General features: G+C 40.4%; 1 pseudogene; it reads left to right on the top strand.

The window, feature by feature from the left end:
* The first annotated feature begins 12,308 nt into the window (after positions 1 to 12,308).
* Positions 12,309 to 12,926, top strand: LOC101413379 (protein FAM210B, mitochondrial pseudogene; annotated as a pseudogene).
* Positions 12,927 to 19,467: the final 6,541 nt, after the last annotated feature.

Genomic DNA, 19,467 nt, shown 5'->3' with positions numbered 1-19,467 from the left:
GATCCATTAGAGAAAAATTATCAAAATCAAAATAAGATACCACTTCATACCCTCAAGGATGACTTTTCTAGAAAACGAAGATAGCAATTATTGGAGAAGAAGGTGAAGATGTAGACTGGAGTATTCGTTCCCTCCTCGGTATGGTCTCATGAGCTGTAACGCATCAGGCAAATGTCTAATCTCTCCCTTGGGCTATAGCTGTCTGAACCTTCTCTTTTCTGTCACATGTCAAGACAGAAATGGCCAGTTTCTCTTCTCTTCTGTGTCTAGGAAGCTCTTTTCAGTATTTTCCCATTTTCTCTGTGTCTTCTTGAGTGTCTGTGTATATAGCCCACCAACAGGGTGGGGATTCAACCCTGAGGTATATACACTAATGATGTGGTAGAAACAAAAGCCTTTAACTCATTTAATTAAGTAAACTCCAAACCTCTGAATGTAGTACAATCAAATGGTATCACATGAAAAGAACAGACCAGCTTACAAACATAATCTATATTTTTACTTGGAATTCAAAATAAATATCAAACTGTTCCAGGAAAGCTCTTGACTGTTGGGTAGCATTTCCTAATTAATCAGTAAATTAATTTTCTGAGAATATTATCCCCCCTCATTGCCTCCTTTCTGGATGAACTTTCCCAACTGCCCTGGATTTGGTAAGGCATTTTGCCATTCCCAGTTTTTCCAGAAGAAAGGCACTTAAAGACTGTTGGATTTGGAATCCACACTATGTTTCGTTTTTGTTTTTCCTCTGTGAGGATTCTGTTGATTAATTGATTAGGGTGAAATGTCTGGCATTCTAAGTGCCTTTACCCGCTTACATCCTTGGGTGCACAGCAAACACCCCCATGAGGTAGGGGGACTGGAGGTCATAAATGTCTGCACTTTTTGCCCTTCCTCACAGCTCACTCGATCTAAGATCTGGTACCTGATATCACCCGCATCATCACCCCCTGCAAACCCAGCAAACCCACTCTGCCCATTGGCTAGTGTTAAGGAGGAAATTTGTCTTCATGCTCAGTTCTTTCCCAGGCCTTCTACCTAATATCTGGCTCACTGTAGACATGATGCTCTGACACCCATCCCTGCATTACCCCTCCTCCATCCTTTGACTCCACCTCGACATTGCTCACACCTGACCCTTCCTACCTCCTCTCCATCTGAGAACTCACAGAGACACATCTCTTTTTCTCAACTAGTTCATTTTTATTCATGGCTCTCAGTTTACTCTTTACACTGTGCATGATTCAGACACTGTGGCTGATTCAGGTTGGCCTTTTCTCAACTGGCTAACCTCGGTACACTCAGCAGGCAGCTTTGGTGTATCTTGCTTCATTCACAAAATGGGAGATGTCTGCCTGCTCAGCCTGTTACCTGAAGTGGAGGGTAGCTCCAGGGTCTCTTGGGCCTTCTCTTGCAAATTTTCAACGAGGTTCTTGCACATTGTTTAATAACAGGAAAATAGTGATGACCCTTGAGTGTTCCTATGCATCCCTGAAATATTTGGAAAAGGGGCTATTTTCATTTAACTCCTTTGAACAGACCTTCACACTCCCATGGTTTATTTCAGCACCAGTTGGACAACGGGGGGGAGGGGGGGCAGGGTTCAGAAGGCACAGGTTTAGGGTAAGACTTAGGGATTGGATGGAAGGGGAAGGGGGCTTCGGGGGAAAGGGTGAGGGATGAGGAGCGGGATGTGGCAGGAAAGGACAGGAAGGGAGTCTTGGGGTTTTGGGACCAATGTGGAAAAAAAGGAGGTTTTTGCATGTGGTCATCTCACATCAGCTTGGACCACGTCTCTGCTCCAGGCTCTAAGGAGACAGGCCATCCACTTCTTTCTGTTTGTTTTGAGCTTTGAAGCTGCTTCTATTTTGCTGGTCTCCCTCGCCTTCTCATATCATCCTGGTGTCTACCCCAGTGCTCCAGTCCTCCCTTTATATGCGCTCCCCAGGAAAATGGGGAGCCACACCTTTCAATGTGATTGGTCTTCAAGGCTCTCTCCAGCCAACAGGAGACTTGAGGGATGAAACGTTACAAAGTACCGTCTACCACCACCCCCATTCAGTGGTTTATTCCGTTCTGTCACCTGTCACAATGACGCAGTTTGTCAATGCCTTACTGAATATCCCTCATTGAAATGTGGCTGGACTTAAGTCCCTGTGAATGTCAGTCGTCCCACTTTCCTCCTACAAATTTCACTTATTCTCAGAGCTCTTGACTTCAAAGCTACAGTGACCATTCGCTTTCACCTCCATGGCCAAAATCCACGTAGCTCTCAGTGCTTTTCTGTTTTCCATGCTGAAAGAATTCAGGGAATACACGACTTCCGTATGGGGTACCAGCTGTGTCTAATTCAGGTTCATGTTCTTCTCAGGGAGCCTAGAAGCCTCTTGGGTTTAAACCGTTTAGGAGAGTGAGGCAGAGACCCACGTGCTGGACGTCGTACTGAGTGTTTATGTGCAGAAAACTCCACCCAAAGTGATGAGTGGGTCCGTGTGAGATGGAGGTGTATGGGTGTGGGGTGTTGTTTCTTATTTTTCCTGAGGGTCTGTCCAGTGAATGAGAAAAGAAATGACTCTAGACTGGAAAGGGAGAGGCAAATCTGTCCTCGTTCACAAATTCAATTCAGTCTATGTTGAAATTTCTACCAATCTAGAAATAGAATCTAGTAATAATAGTTGATTTTAGGAAGGCTTAGGATAGAAGAACAATGCACAAAAATTATTGTATTTTAATGTAATAGCTATGAATAATTTAAAATTAAAAGAAATATTGCACAATTTAAGACACCAGTAGAAAATATTGAATACATGGGGTTTAATCTTATCAACGATGTTGAAGACACACCACTTAAACCTAAAACCATTGTGGAGACTGATAAAGGCTTAAAAAATTGGCTTTAATTTTCGGGACTTGGAATTGTGCTGAATGATATTGCAGAGACAGGTGCAGGATATTATATATTATGCCCTAAACCACTGAATGGACAGCAGGAGGGTGTAATCTACAATGTAATCTATCATACAAGAGGTGCAGCAGTGCTACAAAATGAATTCACCAAATGCAATGAAGGTGCCCCAGTGATGAAAGAGGTTCTTGATGTGGGAGGTGTTGGAGGGGGTAGGGAGTGGAGTACAAGGTAACCTCTTATATTTCTTTTTTAACTTAAAAAAATTTACACATTTTTATTCAAGTTGATAGATCACGAAGAACTTTATATTTAAAAAGACGATAGCTGCTGATGGTAGGGAAAGGGAAGAAGACATATGATGTGGGGGCAGAGTCTGGACATCGTATGTCCTGACATGGCCCACTGGGTGGACTGGGGGAGAGTGTAAACTACAATAAAAACCACAATCCATATGGTGCAGCAGTGCTCCAAAATGTATTCACCAAATGCAGTGAATATGCCACAATAATGAAAGAGGATGTTTATGTGGAAGGAGTGGGGTGCAGGGGATGGCTGGAATATCAGTAGTTCCTAATTTTTGAATTTAACATTTAAAAAAATAAATAAAATAAAAGTAAACATAAAAACCTTTCAAAATATATGAGTTTCCCATGTAACCCGCTCCCCAACCCACTACCCCATCATTTTTTTAAATAACATTTTTTGAAGATGCATATATCAACAAAAAAAGTGTTAAATTTAAAAATATAACAGGTTTCTGCACACCCCCAACCCCCACCCCAATCCTACAAAACCAGCAACATCCTCCATCATCGTACCACACTCATCAAACTCAGTGAACACATTCTGGAGCACAGCTGAACCACTTAGATAATAGTTTACACTGTAGTTGACACTCTCCCCCTGTACTCTCAGTAGGTTAAGGCAGGAAATAGAAAGTCCATAATCTGACCCTGAAATATTATTTAGGATAACTCCAAATCACAAAAATGCCCTGAAATCACATCTCTTCTTCCCTCTCCCTACCTTCATCAGCTATTGTGGTCACGTTCTCCTCCTCAAAGCTACAATTTTTTCTATTAGTAGTCACAATAATTTTATAGAAAAATATCAGTAAGTCCATTCTAACTCATAGTTTCTTCCTCCATTATGTTGACCCTCGGATGGTGATATCCATTCCAACTCTAGATCAAGATTGGGCTTATATTGCACATGGATGATGGATACAATTCTTCTGCTTGCAGTTGTAGGTGCTCATGTGTCCCTGGTGTGGTGGTTGACTTACTTCACATCTCTGTAAACTGGCTCAGTGAAAACCAATAATCCTGAGGGTAGGAGTGGAAAGTTTGCTGAGATTCAGAGCCTGACTGTGACATGGACTGTCCAGAGATTCAGGTCTCCAGAGTACACACCAACCCCAGCGCAAAGCAAAGGTCCAGTAAAAGTGAAAGAAGAGGCATGTAAAAAGGTCACTTCTTAATCCACCTCCATCACACTCAAGAACACAAACTTCTAAGTAGGGCCATCTGACATGGCCCTGGACTCCAGAGGCATCTGCCATGATCTTACGACCTTTGGGTCTCTACAGCCCTCAGGAGAGCAGGTACCTGGGGTTGTAACTACTTTGGTTGTCTCTGGGACCTTGGTGAGGAGTGCATAGCGATGACCCTCTGATGACAACCCGACTCTTTTTTGGAGACTCTTAGCCATAAAAACTCATTTGTCCTTTCCATAACCCTCTTTTATTCAAGGCCAAAAAGCAGTTTTACCACCCGATATTACATGTAGGCTGATATATTCTGCTGGTCTGAGTTGACCCTTTTATTCATGGTCATTTTCCAGTTATAGCATCAGCTGGTGCTCGGTAGTAAACCCTCAGCACCAGGGAGGCTCATCCATGGGAGTCATGCCCCACAACGTGGGAGGAAAATGCATTTACATGTTGGGTTTGGCATAGAGAGTTGCCACGTTTGAGCCAAACGGAGGCCCTCGGGAGGTAACTATTAGGCACCCTGCAGCTCTAGGCCTTGTTTATATTTCAGGCATACAGGCTCATAAGCATACTCATCAGTATCAAAGGCTAATTGTTGGACCATCCTTCTTTAATGGTCTTTGCATTGATCTTGGGGGATTTTTGCTGTTCCATTGGAGAATGTGATAGAGCCCCCTGGCTAGGAACTCAGTACTCTGTCATTGGTCATTTTTAACTCTAACTACTATGAAAGTAATCAGTTTATGTAGCTTATATACATGCCCTAGAAAACTCCCATCCAAACGTGTGCCACCCAGCAATAACACCCCACACCAGAGTTCCTCCCTTGTCATAGTTGAACTTCTCTGTGGTTTAAATTTCTTAAAAAATGAAGCCTAATATATTGTCAAATTCCATTAATAGTAAAATGCAATATAGTGATGCACTCCAAGGTTAGATACAGGAAATATACTAATTTAGAAAAATTAAATAGAGAAAAAATAAATTGGGGTGTCATAAAATTACAAAAAGCAAATGCTTTGATTGGACGTTTTGCCATTCATCACTGCAATAGGTATTGCCCTATATGTACAGTGGCAAGGCAATTTCTTTCATTTCTTCCTCAGGGAGTACATTAGTTGTTTTATTTTTTCTTTCTAATTATTAAGTATATCTTCACAAAATTTTAGATCACAGTAATTCACATATACAATATATTGTACTCCCACATATCCAACATCAAACATTTTGTCCCTACACCTGCAATGATATTTTTGCATGCTCATATTATATTTGCTTCAGCTCATGTACAGATACTGAAACATAGCTTTCAAACATGGTTCCATTTGGCTTTACATTATGGTTTATATTTTAGACTTTACAATATTCTAAATTTTTAGTTATCTAATATTTTATATTATGGTCTTCCATGTGGTGCAGCAAGGCACCAAATGTATTCACCAAATGCAATGAATGTCCCACAATGATGGAAAAGGTTATTGGTGTGGGATGAGTAAGGTGTGGGTGAACGGAGGTATAAGGGGACCTCATATATTTTTTTAATAGAACATTAAAAAAAAGAAAATAAGAAACTAAAATAAAATTTAAAAATGAAAAAAATATATATAAGAGGTTCCTGTATACCTCCAACTCCCCCCACCCCACTCCTCTTACACAAAAACCTCCTCCATCATTGTGGCACACTCATCAAACTTGGTGAACTCATTCTGGAGACCTGCTGCACCACATAGATAATAGTTTAACCTGTAGTTCACACTCTTCTCCTGTACAAACAGTAGGTTAAGGCAGGGTATATAAGGTCCAAAATCTGTCCCTCCAATATCATTTAGTACACCTCAAACTCCCAAAAATACCCTCATATTACATCTCTTCTTCCCTCTCCCTACATGCATTCACTGCTGTGGTATTTTCTCATCCTCAATGCTACAACTTCTTTTATTAGTTGTCACAATAGTTTTATAGATGAATATCAGTAAGTCCACACTAATTCATATTTTATTCCTACATTCTGTGGACCCTGGGATGGTGATATCCACTCCACCTCTGGCAGGGAGGGTTTGAGATTCTACCAGGAGGTTGGAGGCAAGTCTTCTGCTTGCAGATGTTGACACATTTGATTTCCCGGTGTGGTATTTGACCATCTTCACCTTCCTCTTAGCAGATCTGTGTAAGTCCAATGAACCAGAGAGTAGGAGTCCCAAATCTGCTGCAACTCAGGACCAAACTGGCACATGAGCAGTCCAGAGATTCACGTCCACTGTGTATGAACCATCCTTAGCACCAACCACAGGTTCAGTAAAATTGACAAGAGGCAGGTGTAGGAAGGCCATATATGAGTACAGCTCCATCACACTCAAGAGCACAAATTCCAAAACCATCTGCCATGACCATATATCCCTTGGATCTCCATAGCTTTCAAGGGAAACAACACCTATGTCTGTATCAACTGAGGTTCTCTCTAGGGTCCTCCTGAAGTATGCACAAGCATGACCCCACTAATGAACTCTGATTCTTTTTGGAAGACTCTTGGCCATATAAACCCATTTGTCTTCACCATTTCTCTTTTATTCAGGGACAAAAAACAGTTTTTAACCTTTGATCCAATATCTATACTGAGATATTCTGATGGTCTTAGTTGACTCTTTTATTCAAGGCCTCTTTCTAGTTGCATCACCAATTAGTGATTGGTAGTAACCCCTTGGCACTAACGAGGCTCATCCTTGGGAGTCATGTTCCAAGGTGAGGGGAAGGAAATACATTTTAATGCTGAGTTTGGCTTAGAGAGTGGTCACATTTCAGCAACATGGAGGCTTTCACAAGGTAACTCTTAGGCATGCTGAAGCTCTTGGCCTACTTCATCTTTCAGGCAAACAGGCACAGAAGCATAGTCCTCAGTATCTAGGGCTCATTATTTGACCATCCTTCCTTGTTGGTCTTTGCCATTGCACAAGGGGGATTATTGCCATTCTCTTGGGGAATGTGACAGAGCTCCCCTGGGGAGGATCTCAACACTCCCTCAGTTGATCTTTGCAACTGTAAACACTATAAAGAAAACAACAACATATATGAGAACACTTTTATGTCACCTATATACATGCCCTAGAGAACTCCCAAACAAGTGTTCCCCCTTGCATGTTAGCTTTGTGTTTTTCATAGATGCCTTTTTCATGATGAAGAAGTTTCCTTCTACTCCATTTTTAAAGTGTTTTTTTAATTCTTTATTAAGAATAAGTTCTGGCGGTGGACTTGGCCCAGTGGTTAGGGTATCTGTTTACCACATGGGAGTTTCACAGTTCAAACCCCCGGCCTCCTTGACCCGTGTGCAGCTGACCCATGCGCAGTGCTGATGTGTGCAAAGAGTGCCCTGCCACGCAGGTGTGTCCCCCCTGTAGGGGAGTCCCACGCGCAAGGTGTGTGCCCCATAAGGAGAGCGCCCAGCGCGAAAGAAAGTGTGGCTTGCCCAGGAATGGTGCTGCGCACACGGAGAACTGACGCAACAAGACAATGTAACAAAAAGAAACACAGATTCCCGTGCCGCTGATAACAACAGAAGCGGACAAAGAAGACACAGCAAATAATCACAGAGAACAGACAACCGGGGTGGGTGGGGGGAAAATAAATAAATAAATAATAATTAAAAAAAAGAATAAGTTCTGGATTTTGCAAAGTATCTTGTCTGCATCAGTTTTGATCATGTGGTGCTTTTCCTTTCTTAGGTTAAAGTTGTTTATTGCATTTATCGTTTTTTTTACATTGAACCTCCTGTGCATACTTGAAAAGAATCGCACATGATCATAGTGTGTATAGTTACTTTTATGTGCTGTTGGTTTCAGCTCGGATTTGTTGAGGATTTTTGCATCTCCATTCATAATGCTTATTAGTCTGTAGTTACTTTATTTTGTACTATCTTTATTTGGTTTCCTTGAGGGTGATAGCCTCTAGAAGGAGTTATGGAGTATTCCCTCCTCTTGAAAGTTTTGAAAGTTGGATTGTTTGTTAAAAATTTCATTCGAGTGCCTTCTTGTCATTGTCCTTTATTGACTGGGATTTTATTGTTTACTGATTCAATCTCTTTACTGATTGCTGGTTTGCTGAGATGTTCTCATTCTTCTTCAGTCAGTGTTCTTTGTTTCAAGGAATTTGTCCATTTCCTGAGTTATTCAATTTTTGGTGTACAATTGTTCAGAGTAACCTCTTTGTGAAGGTTAGGCGAATGTGTCAACTCAGCCAGGTAACTGAAAAGAAGGATGTCTGTTCACTTCCAGGCAAATGATAGTCAGTGGGCCATTTCCATGCTTTCTCTTCCATTCACCTCCAAACATGTTGACACTGCATTCAGATGGTGGAACTACAAGATGGTAGCAGCCTTGATCCCTGTGTCACCTGAGAGCACAGAGGCCCTGCCTATTCACATTAGGTTTTAGTGCACAAAATAAAGGAGCTTCTCTAGTGTCAACTCATGCAAATATTTTTTGCCTGTGGTATCAACTAGCAGTTACTTAGATATATAGATAATATTTCTATTAATGGCTTATTTAAATATCTTCAGTACAATGTAGTAGTGTACATATTACTGCAAACAAATTCTAAAAATACCTATAAATTATAATTCCCCCATTAAAAATTTCCTCCAAAATTCAGCTCCCTCCTCAAAGGTAATATTAGCAAACTTGTTTGTAGTATTTTAATCTGATTCTTGTCATTTTTTCCTAGATATATGTGTTATAAAATATCTTTTTAAAAAAATTCATAGATAATGATGTACATATTGATCTACCACTTGCCTTTGCCACTTAGGAAAATGAACGGAGAATCTTTCCATGACAGTAGGTAAAGTTCCACCTTTGTTCTGTATTTACTATCTAGTATTCTAAAATATCAATAAGAAGTAACTAAACCATTCTTCTCCTGATGGACACATAAGTGGTCTCCATTTGTTCCTATAATTAATAGAACTGAAATCAACAGGCTTGACCATAAATTCTTGAACAAAGTTGTGTGCTTCCTTAAAAGAAAATATTTCAAATGTGGACCTTGGTCTAATGTGGAAAATTGTGGTATTTTAATTTTTTATAAAAATTGAAAAAAATTTACTTCAATAACTCTCTACCAATTTGTATTCTCATGAATTAATGTACATCATTATCCTAAAGTCTCCCAAACAATTTTAAGCTGTCTTGGATTCGTGCCTGGCATGGTAGGAGGAGGGTATCCACGCATTAGCTGGACGCTTAAACTCGTGCCAGTACAACGGTCTATGCTGAATAGTGAGAGCTCTCTAGGATTTGCCTCACCCTTCCACAAGTGAATTTACCCATGGCTACTTTTAGGTTTCTAATTATGGCTTTCATATTTTTATTTTAAGAAAGAATTGGATTGTTCTCTCTGAGTCTCACTGAGGTTAACTCTTAACGTGGTAGGTTTCATTGCCAACAGTTTATTTTTTTAAATGACAGCTATCATAGGTATACAGAACTCATGGAGAGAATACAGTTTCCATATACTATTGTAGAATTCGAGAGAGGTTCAATTATTTGTGAAAAAAATGTAAGGGCTCAGGAATAATTTTGGGAAGGAAAATGATTTAATTACGACTGCCCAGGTGTGGAGCCTCTCATGCTAAGTCCAAACCATGAAAAAGCTTTTTGATTTCTTTTTATACTGAGAATGGGCCAAATAGTTCTTTGTTTCAGTGCTCAATTAGCTCCCACATCCAACGTAAGCTTTTAGAATGAACTTCATACATTCTTCACAAGATTATACAAATTTGATTTTCATTTCCCTGAATATTTAAAGTTTATAAATTTTGCATTGTTAAACTCTTCATTTGGGACAGGATTTGTTGTCATGTTTACCAAGGGCTGGCATGCAGTTCTCACTGTCCCAAATGCACAGCTCAGGGCTCATACAGCTCAGGTTATCTACTAAGAAATTAACAAGTCACGGTGGCGGACTTGCCCCAGTGGTTAGGGCGACCGTCTACCACATGGGAGATCCGCGGTTCAAGCCCCCGGCCTCCTTGACCCGTGTGCAGCTGGCCCATGCGCAGTGCTGATGTGCGCAAGGAGTGTCCTGCCACGCAAGGGTGTCCTCCGTGTAGGGGAGCCCCACGCGCAATGAGTGTGCCCCATAACGAGAGCTGCCCAGTGCAAAAAAAAGTGCAGCCTGCCCAGGAACGGTGCTGCACACACGGAGAGCTGACACAACAAGATGATGCAACAAAAAGAAACATAGATTCCCATGCCGCTGACAACAACAGAAATGGGCAAAGAATACGCAGCAAATAGACACAGAGAACAGACAACCGGAGTGGGGGGAAAGGGGAGAGAGATAAATAAATAAATAAATCTTAAAAAAAAAAAAAAAGTCCCTGAAACAGACAAAGAAGATGCAGTAAATAGACACAGAGAACAGACAACTGGGGTTGGGGGGGGGAGAGGAGATAAATAAATAAATAAATAAATAAATAAATAAATCTTTTTAAAAAACCAAGTCCCACCCATAGCCTACATAATTTCCCCCCTTATGCCAGCTTATCTTCCTAAACTTTGGCATAATTATTGTTGGAGTTATGAGGTGGGTGGCTGTTTGTTGTTTTGATTGATTATTCACCTGATCAATTTACTAGTGAGGGACCAAAGACAATGTTTCTGGGAAACATCAGGGTTTTATCCTATTTTCAAAAGTGGTTCTTGTCTGGGACCTTAGAATCCTGGTGGTGTGGACCCCCTTACGTCATTCTTGGTATTATTGGTGCTTATGTGGATTTCTTGCTAAGCTCCAGATCCAAGTACTAATTTTATTTTACAACTAGAATGTTTACACATTTAATCTTAAAGGGGAGTTAAAGGGATATGATCGCCTATCTGTAAGTATTTCTTGCTGACCATGAATTGTAGTCCTTACTTAACAAGGTGTGAAAACTTTGTTTCTTTTCTTGGACTGGAGGAAGAGGTAACTGGCATTCTGTACAAAGCTGGATGAAGATTTCATATGGATAATAAGATGCTCATTCTGAAAGAAACAAACTTAATTAAAAATTTGGAATGCCTGTTTTTTAAAAGTGGATATTGGACCACAGTGGTAGACAAAGTTTGGTGTTTATAAAAATGTCACCCTTTATAAAGATTATTGGAGAAGAGTGTGTATATATATATATATATGATATATACACACACACACATACATCTATACACACACACACACATATATATGAAGTTATTTATTTTCAGAGAGAAATCGTAGTAAATAATAATATTAGGTACTTAGATTTGTTCTGGAAGTTAATTTCATCTGGTTTATGACTGGCACTAATGTGCTCTGCCAGGTGCTTCCAGTGAATTGATACATTTGGGGCCATTGGTTTCATTCAGGATTATGGTACCCAGTAGGAAGTTCCCTTAGGTTTTGAGCTGTGGGAGTGATCAGAACTAAGGAATAAAATTTTATGCATTTTAGGTTTAATGGAAAAATGTCTGGAAATTTTGACTGTTCAATAGGTGACCCATCACAACCAAGCAAGCCTTGTTTTGCTACACAGTAAAGTACAATAGAGTAGTAGGGTGGCTGAGACTGGCACCAATTAACTGGGTTCCTGCAAGCCACTGGCGGCCCCATTGTTTTCAGGTAAGACTGCCACCTTATTTCATAGACATGGGTGTTATCTATTTAGAAAATGAAGTTACCTGGAATTTAACATTTTACTTTTATTTTACTTTTGTACCTTATCCAGAATAGAAAATATATCATTATAATTATTAATCATATGTTGAGAACAGGATAAATGCACAGCATTTAATATTAATTAATGTGCTACTTAATGCATAAAGATTCTGAGTTGAAATCAGTACTTTAAAGTTTCAGGTTTTTCATAATTTTCATGATATTTCTCCATGGGAGAAGGCCATAATGCCACTTGCGTTTAACTTTTACTTACAGGGCAGGTACGCGCCAGGGCGGGCTGCTGGTGCTGCTGCGCCCGCGGGCAGGGTGGGGGCCTGGCTGGACCCTGCGCCGCCTGGCTTCTGGGAGCCGCCGCCCCCTGCACCCGGTCGCCCCTGTCCCTGCCCCTGCTGCGGCGGGGACCCGACGCCCGGCTGCTGCGCACGGCCCGCGGGACCTGCTGCGGCCGCAAGGACTCGAGCAGTCACTGAGACCATCGGCCAGGACCCCAGCAGCGCGGAGGAGCAAAAGCCAAGCAAGGAGCAGCAGCTGAGAAAGATCTTAAAAGAATATGGCTCCGTCGGCGTGTCACTGCACATCGGCATCTCACTCATCTCCTTGGGCATATTCTACACGGTGGTTTCAGGCGGCATGGACATGTCAGCACTCCTGCTGCAGCTTGGGTTTAGGGAGCCGCTGGTGCAGTCGAAAATGGCAGCAGGCACGAGCACCTTCGTGGTGGCCTACGCCATCCACAAGCTGTTTGCGTCAGTGCGAACCAGCATCACCTTAGTCTCCGTGCCTCAGATTGTCAGATATTTTCGAAAAGTGGGATTTTTCAAACCTCCAGCTGTGAAGCCTTGATGAAACTCCACAATCGTGGGCACAAACAACACGTTTTCTTTTAAATTACACATTTTGGATTGATTTTAGGAGTGTAGGTGGGAGGGGGTGCAGAAGGCTGATCATTCTATTTTTCTCTTGGATGTTTCATGTTTGCCAGCAAGATTCAGGTTTTTGAATAATTGTAATTTTTAAAATCTATTTTGTTAAGGCTATTCATTATAGGGCATGTACACCTAGTCTAAAAATGTCAGCAAAACATCAAATGAGTTGTCATCCCCAACAAAATTATTAGCCTACAAAGTGTTCCTTCTGGAAGGTTACTGGAGAAGGTCTGTCTACAGAAGCTCCAGGGGGTTAGTCTTTGCTCAAGTCCTGAAAGAACAATGATTAAAGTTGTTTTAAAATTCCCTTCCTCCAGTATTTTTTTATCAGGTTGCCTGTGGTTTAATATGCAATATTCTGCAAAGCAGTTGCCAGTGCTTCAATTAATGAATCAGAATTCAAGACTTAACAATTAAATAATCAGGATCTAAATTAGCATCAACACTGATATTCATTACGTTTGTGTGGGGGAAAGAAAAAACAAGTATTTCTGGTGTTTCACCATTTCCAAAACACCCTCTAATCTGGACATGATGAGACCATCTTGGGGCTTTTCTGAAATGTCACCTAAGTAGGTTAGGGTCATTTTTTTGTTGCTTAGGTAAAATTTGGAAACCTTGTCCAGTAGTTTGGCTCCTCACACCCATATCCAGAGGAATTTGAATACTCCACACACGAGAAGCTGAGACGATCTGCTTAATCCTCGAAATCTCAAACTTCATCCATCCCAGAACTCCCATCACCATGTTTACATTGTATTGTTATAGCTAATTGACTTAAAATTATGTTTGTATAAAGTTATTTTGTATCACTTCCCATGAAAGAAAATTAGTATAACTTATTATCCACAGAAGGCAACAGGGAGGGGCAAGGGAGGGGGGACAGGCAAGGTCATTGAATCCTGAGCCAGTTTTGCTCCTTGAGGGGTGACCGGCCAGAGATGCTTCACCCTGTTGTGAAGGGAGATTAGTTAAGTGCAGAAATTCAAGCACACTAGACCCAAACAGAGACTTTGTCCTTGAAATAATCAGGATCAGATAGTTGGAGAATGAATTCCTTCCTGTGGAATTCAGCATCATTTAATACTGCCTGAGGCGGTACTTATTGCTGGGCATTTGTTCCACATTTTGAGAAACCCTAATTTAACCAGTTCCATCCTGCACCACGGTTGGTCTCCATGTGTTTTGTCTTTCCAGCACGTCAGTCTCTTTTTTTTTTTTTTAACATTACATCTCTCCCTTTCATTAAACTAAAACCATAAACTGACCCTCCTGGTTTTTCTGAGCTCTGGATATTGATGACTCCCTGGCCAGCCCATAATAACCATCATTAATCAGTTATTTCACTCACTTTTAAAAGAATCTTTGAGGAGACAAGTTCTCCACTTGCAAGATTTTAGAAGTGGAACTGCAGCTTTTCCTTTAAAGCAGTCTGGCATATTGCCAAGAGGTTTTACATATTTATAGTGAAACTGCCTTCCCGGAATCCAATGCCAAGGACATCTATGCCTCTGACCAAGATGCCCTTCATGTTAATCCCTGCATGGACTGGAGCATTTTAGTCTCATCCTGTTTATCAGCGATCGTTGGCTGTAGGGTCCTAGCCACCTTCTATACTGATGTGGGCTATGGGTGGGAGGCTCTTTGTCTCTTCAGAGATAACCATAACCTAAACTGACTGTCTTAACTTGTGGGTGTGGAAGGGTAAGAGGCTGCAGTCCTGCCCTTGGTGACCATGGCAATGACAACAGTCTCAGGAAACAGTTTAACAATGCAAAGTCTATAAACTTTAAGTATTCAGGGGAAATGCAAACCAAATATGCTAAAAGCTTACCTAGAATGTATGAAGTCCATGCTAAAAGCTTACCCAGGATGTGGAAGATATATGCTAATTCAAGCCTATTGAGAACTGAAACAAAAGGACCGTTTTGCCTTTCCTCTCTGTAGAAAAGGAACTCAAAAATCTTGTTCGGGGCTCGGGATTGAAACAGAAAGCTCCCGAGTCCAGCCAGCCGAGTCCAGCCAGCCGTCAATAAACCATTTTTCCTTCTCCAAATCACTCCTGAGTCCTGGCCTCTCTATACGCAAATAATTGAACCTCTCTCATATTCTACAACAATATCAGTCTCTCCACCATTCAGATTCCTACTATGCAAAAAAAACCTGATAATGATCTCGACAGATTTAAGTTTAAACCTTAAACTTTGACTCTTAATTAGGAGTCATGGGTGTGGACCAGAAGGGCAAGTAATAAAATTTTACCGAACAGCCATATTGTGGCCTTCTAAACCCCAAATCCATTCCACTCCCACAGTGAATGGTCAAAACAGAAATGACTAACTGGAGAGGATAAGATAGTCAGAGGACCTGGGAAATAAAAGCATTATGTGAATTCACCAGCAAGATGTACAAATTGCTTATATTTATATTGTTTTTATGGAACCAGGAATACCAGAATGTTTATTTTTAAAATGGAAGCCATTCTTTACCTTATCTGACAAAGTAAACTGCTTAAGTTCTGTAAAACAAATAAAACAAATTTGTAAAGTCAAAAAATAAGTTTTACTTACAGTATCCTTGCTACAATGGCTTCATTTAGCATGTTCTACAAAGTGAGCAAGGCGCAGCATCATTGAACCTAAAGACAGTTTCCAGTATTTTACTGGCCTGGTGCACAGTGCTCTGTGGTACTACGGAAGAGTGCCAGTCTGGAGGAGATTTCCATTGTATGTTTGGCTTTACGGATCCATCATTGGTTGCTGCAGGAGCTAGAAACTGTAATGAAGATTCTGTCAACTTCAGGAGCATAACCAGAGGCATGATATAAGAAACAATATTTTGAGGGGTCAGTGACTAGTCTAGCTAATAGCTCACATGGAGAGGCAACCTGTAATGTACTCAATTCCTGCTTTGAATGCACAAGAGAGTTTGACAATGTTAAAGTTTGGCTCTTGATTTTACATATTTTTAAACATTTTTAATGCAACACATATATTAAATGGCTTTTACAATTTTACCATGAAGATAATAGCAGGCATTTTCCATTAGTAGTAGAAGGAAAAGAAAACAACAGTGAGCATTAATTCCTGAAGCTCAGGTATTCCACCAGGTAGCAATAAATCCACACTTGGAATCATGAGAGAAAGCAGAGTTACTAACACCAGTAGGACAGAACAAAGGGATGTCTCAAGTCCTCTTTTCCCTGGGCTAAAGGGGCAGAAGCTGCTATGAAATTACCATAAACAAATGCAAGGTGTGATGCTAGGCTTGAAGTGACCATAAACGAATGTAAGGTTATTTTAGAATTTACACTTACAATAATTGTTTCAGGCTAATTTCACCCAGATATAATTTCAGATACTATCTTTCTGCTGTTTTATATTGTAAAGGCATCTATAAATGAACTTAACTCTTAGTTACAGTTTTGTTACAGTTTTCATTAAGTTTTTAACTTAAGGTAAATTGTTAAGGGTTGGGCTGGATTTCAGGAATCATAAGTAAATGCATTCAACAATTATCACCACAATAGCTGAAATGCAGGCTACATTTACTCCGTTGCAGTAGCCCCAGCTACAAATTTATATATGTATACACACACACACACATAAGGGTCCAAATACAAGGATTCTAATTCTTAGCAACATTTCTTATTATGTTTTACTTTAAGATGAATTGGACACCTTCATTAACTAGGTTACAAGAACCTTATTAATAATAAACCTGCATAGTTTACCTGATTTTTTTCGCAGGATTTCAAGACCCTTACAGCCGACCATTTCCAGGCACACCATTAAAAGCACTATCAAGTGATTAGAGGTTTATTGTTTTCAAGAAATAGCCTCCTTCCTTGAGACCAAGGAATTTTACCAGTTTACAGCTTTAAACTTTTCAATGCATTTCTACATAGACTTACAAAGAGAGAGAGATTTCCCTTACCTCCCCCCTTCCAGGTTGATCAGTGGTTTGATATGAATGTGGTTATGGATAGAAGGCGTGGAATCACTGGAATGGGGCAAGATGCTCCCCATTCCAAGAGAGGAGGGGAGAGAAGATAATGGTGGCGGTTTCCAGGTTTTCTAATTGGTTTGAATAAAATTTTCAAACTCGGGACCTTTCCCGGGAAGCACTGTCTTGGAAAGTCCATGATTCAAGTCACTGGCTCTACCAGCCACCCTGACTGGTCCAGCTCCAACAGACTTGGGGGCAAGGCATGGACACGGGCACAGACAATCCTCATGTTCCAACAAATGGGACCAAGCCAGAGAGACAAGACAGCAGAGCATGCACACACACATTTATGCCACCATTTTACTTCACAAACTATATTCAACTCACTCCTCCAGCTCAACCAAATTCCACGACCTTACATAACCACACAAGCCCAACACTGGCATTTGAGCTGACACAGACAGAAGCACAAAACTCTTTAATTTTACCAACAACTTCTTTGTATATTTTCTTCAGCATGACTGCACCCACAGCAATTACAAACTTTAGGAAGAGATAACACAATATTAATGTCTGATATTAAGCAAATTCATTCACAATTCAGCACCATAACAAATGAATCAAGTTGTAACTTTTCGCTGTTTAAATTTACACCCAGAACAAGCGCCACTTAAAAGTCCAATTCATTTTCCTGTAACCAATTTTTCAAATTCCAGACCAACTTCCAGGACTTTAGGACCTAAACCTATCATAAACCCTTCCTAGTACAATCCATCCTTCATTAATTCAGTGAAGATAATACCAGTGCCAAATATTAAGATGCAGTTATACAAACCTTGAACACCAGGCTTTTAAATTTTTTCCTCTTTCTCTTTTCAAACCTTGAGAGAACGGCTTCCCCCCAAATTTCTGGAGTACTGAGGCTCTCTTGGGAGGTGATCACTCAACCCTACCTAGCAATTAAGGATATGGTTTCCTAACTATCTTCCCCAGGGAGTCTTAACTTCTTCTGGTTTTGAATCTGTTTAGCTTTCCAATTTTTTTTTCACACATTCCATTGCCCTCAATTTTCCTTGGGAAGTTTCCTATGAAGCCCACATCTTTTCCAGACTAAATTTAACCCAAAAGCACCAAGATTTGGAGTTCACCTGAGACCTCCCCTCTTCCTCTGTGATTCAGAAGGGATAGCGAAATGCTACCTTCTCTGGCTTCATTTGCAATCCCAGAAGAGATCCCCAAAATGTAACTTTTGATTAACCCACATATGCTAAAATAAACTATTTATAACAATTCCATAAGGAAATACTTATTTGAGGTCAATATAAAAGCATAAAAATGAAATTTGTAGAAAACCCAAAAACCCAACGGAGGCAAAACAGAAATAGCAAACAATGTAAAATCAAAGAAAACTCAGTGGTAACTCTATTCAGTTGGATACAGGTGTGTCTTGTACCCTAGAATGTCTATTAGGAAATAATCGTCTTAGATCAAAGAGGACCAATCTTCAATGGGGCCTTTCAAGACGTGTTATTTTAGCATTTGCTCCTATTTTCTGCAATGTCCTATTTTGGTGTGACTGGTTATTTTTTGTGGACTTCCACCCCCTCAAGGTGTCTTGACATATGTTCTCTTAATGCCACTGGGTTCTGCATATCCCTGCCCATATCCATCGAGCCTATAGCTATGCCCATTATCATCAGATCTGCCATAGGCACTGTAGTTTTGTTCATCACCATAGGCAGAGCTTTAATTTCCATATCCTTGATCATAATAGTAATTCAATCTTTAGTTCCAGTTTTGGAACTGACCCTGTCAATGAACCCTAATACAAGTCATCTACCAGCTGAATCTCGTCTTCCCATTTTCCTTTTACTGTTGTTGCCTATGTACCTCTTAGGTTTGTGCAAATTTGATTCACAGTTCCAAATACCAACATGAAGATATTTGCTCTGTAATATTTTCTTTACTGGCTCTTGATCTGTACATGTGATTGGTTGTACCCACACCACTATGTAATTTAGTCTGTGCATTCTGTAGGGCCTAGCCAGCTTTCCTTGTCTTATTGGGGCCTCCGTTCCCAGAGGATTTCAGATATTCTGTATGGTACCTATGGTTTGATTCACATCAGAAAATCATCATTCCTTTTTTGTCCTTCCAATCCACAGAAGTGAGAATGATATGTGTTTCTGCACAGCATATTGGGAATGTTGGTCAGGCAACTGCTCAAATTCCTGCTAAAAACAGGAAGCCTTTCTAAGTATTTGATCATTCAGATTTCAAGTTTCACAGTCATCAGTCTGCCAGGAGTTTTACTTCAGAATGCCTGATGTTCCAGAAGGGATCACATCCCAGAAATACCTTTACAAATTATATTCTCTGTATTAGACAGACTGAAAAATAATATAGATATTATCATGTTACTTGAGTTCCCATAGTCACCTACCATTGGTACATTCCATCATCATGCCTTATGACCCAAATGTCCCCTAGGCCAGTTCTACTCACGGTTG

The sequence above is a fragment of the Dasypus novemcinctus genome, chromosome X (assembly GCF_030445035.2).
Source record: "Dasypus novemcinctus isolate mDasNov1 chromosome X, mDasNov1.1.hap2, whole genome shotgun sequence".
NCBI lineage: Eukaryota > Metazoa > Chordata > Mammalia > Cingulata > Dasypodidae > Dasypus > Dasypus novemcinctus.
Note: the sequence above shows the minus strand (reverse complement) of the source record. Positions and strands in the feature narration are given on the sequence as shown.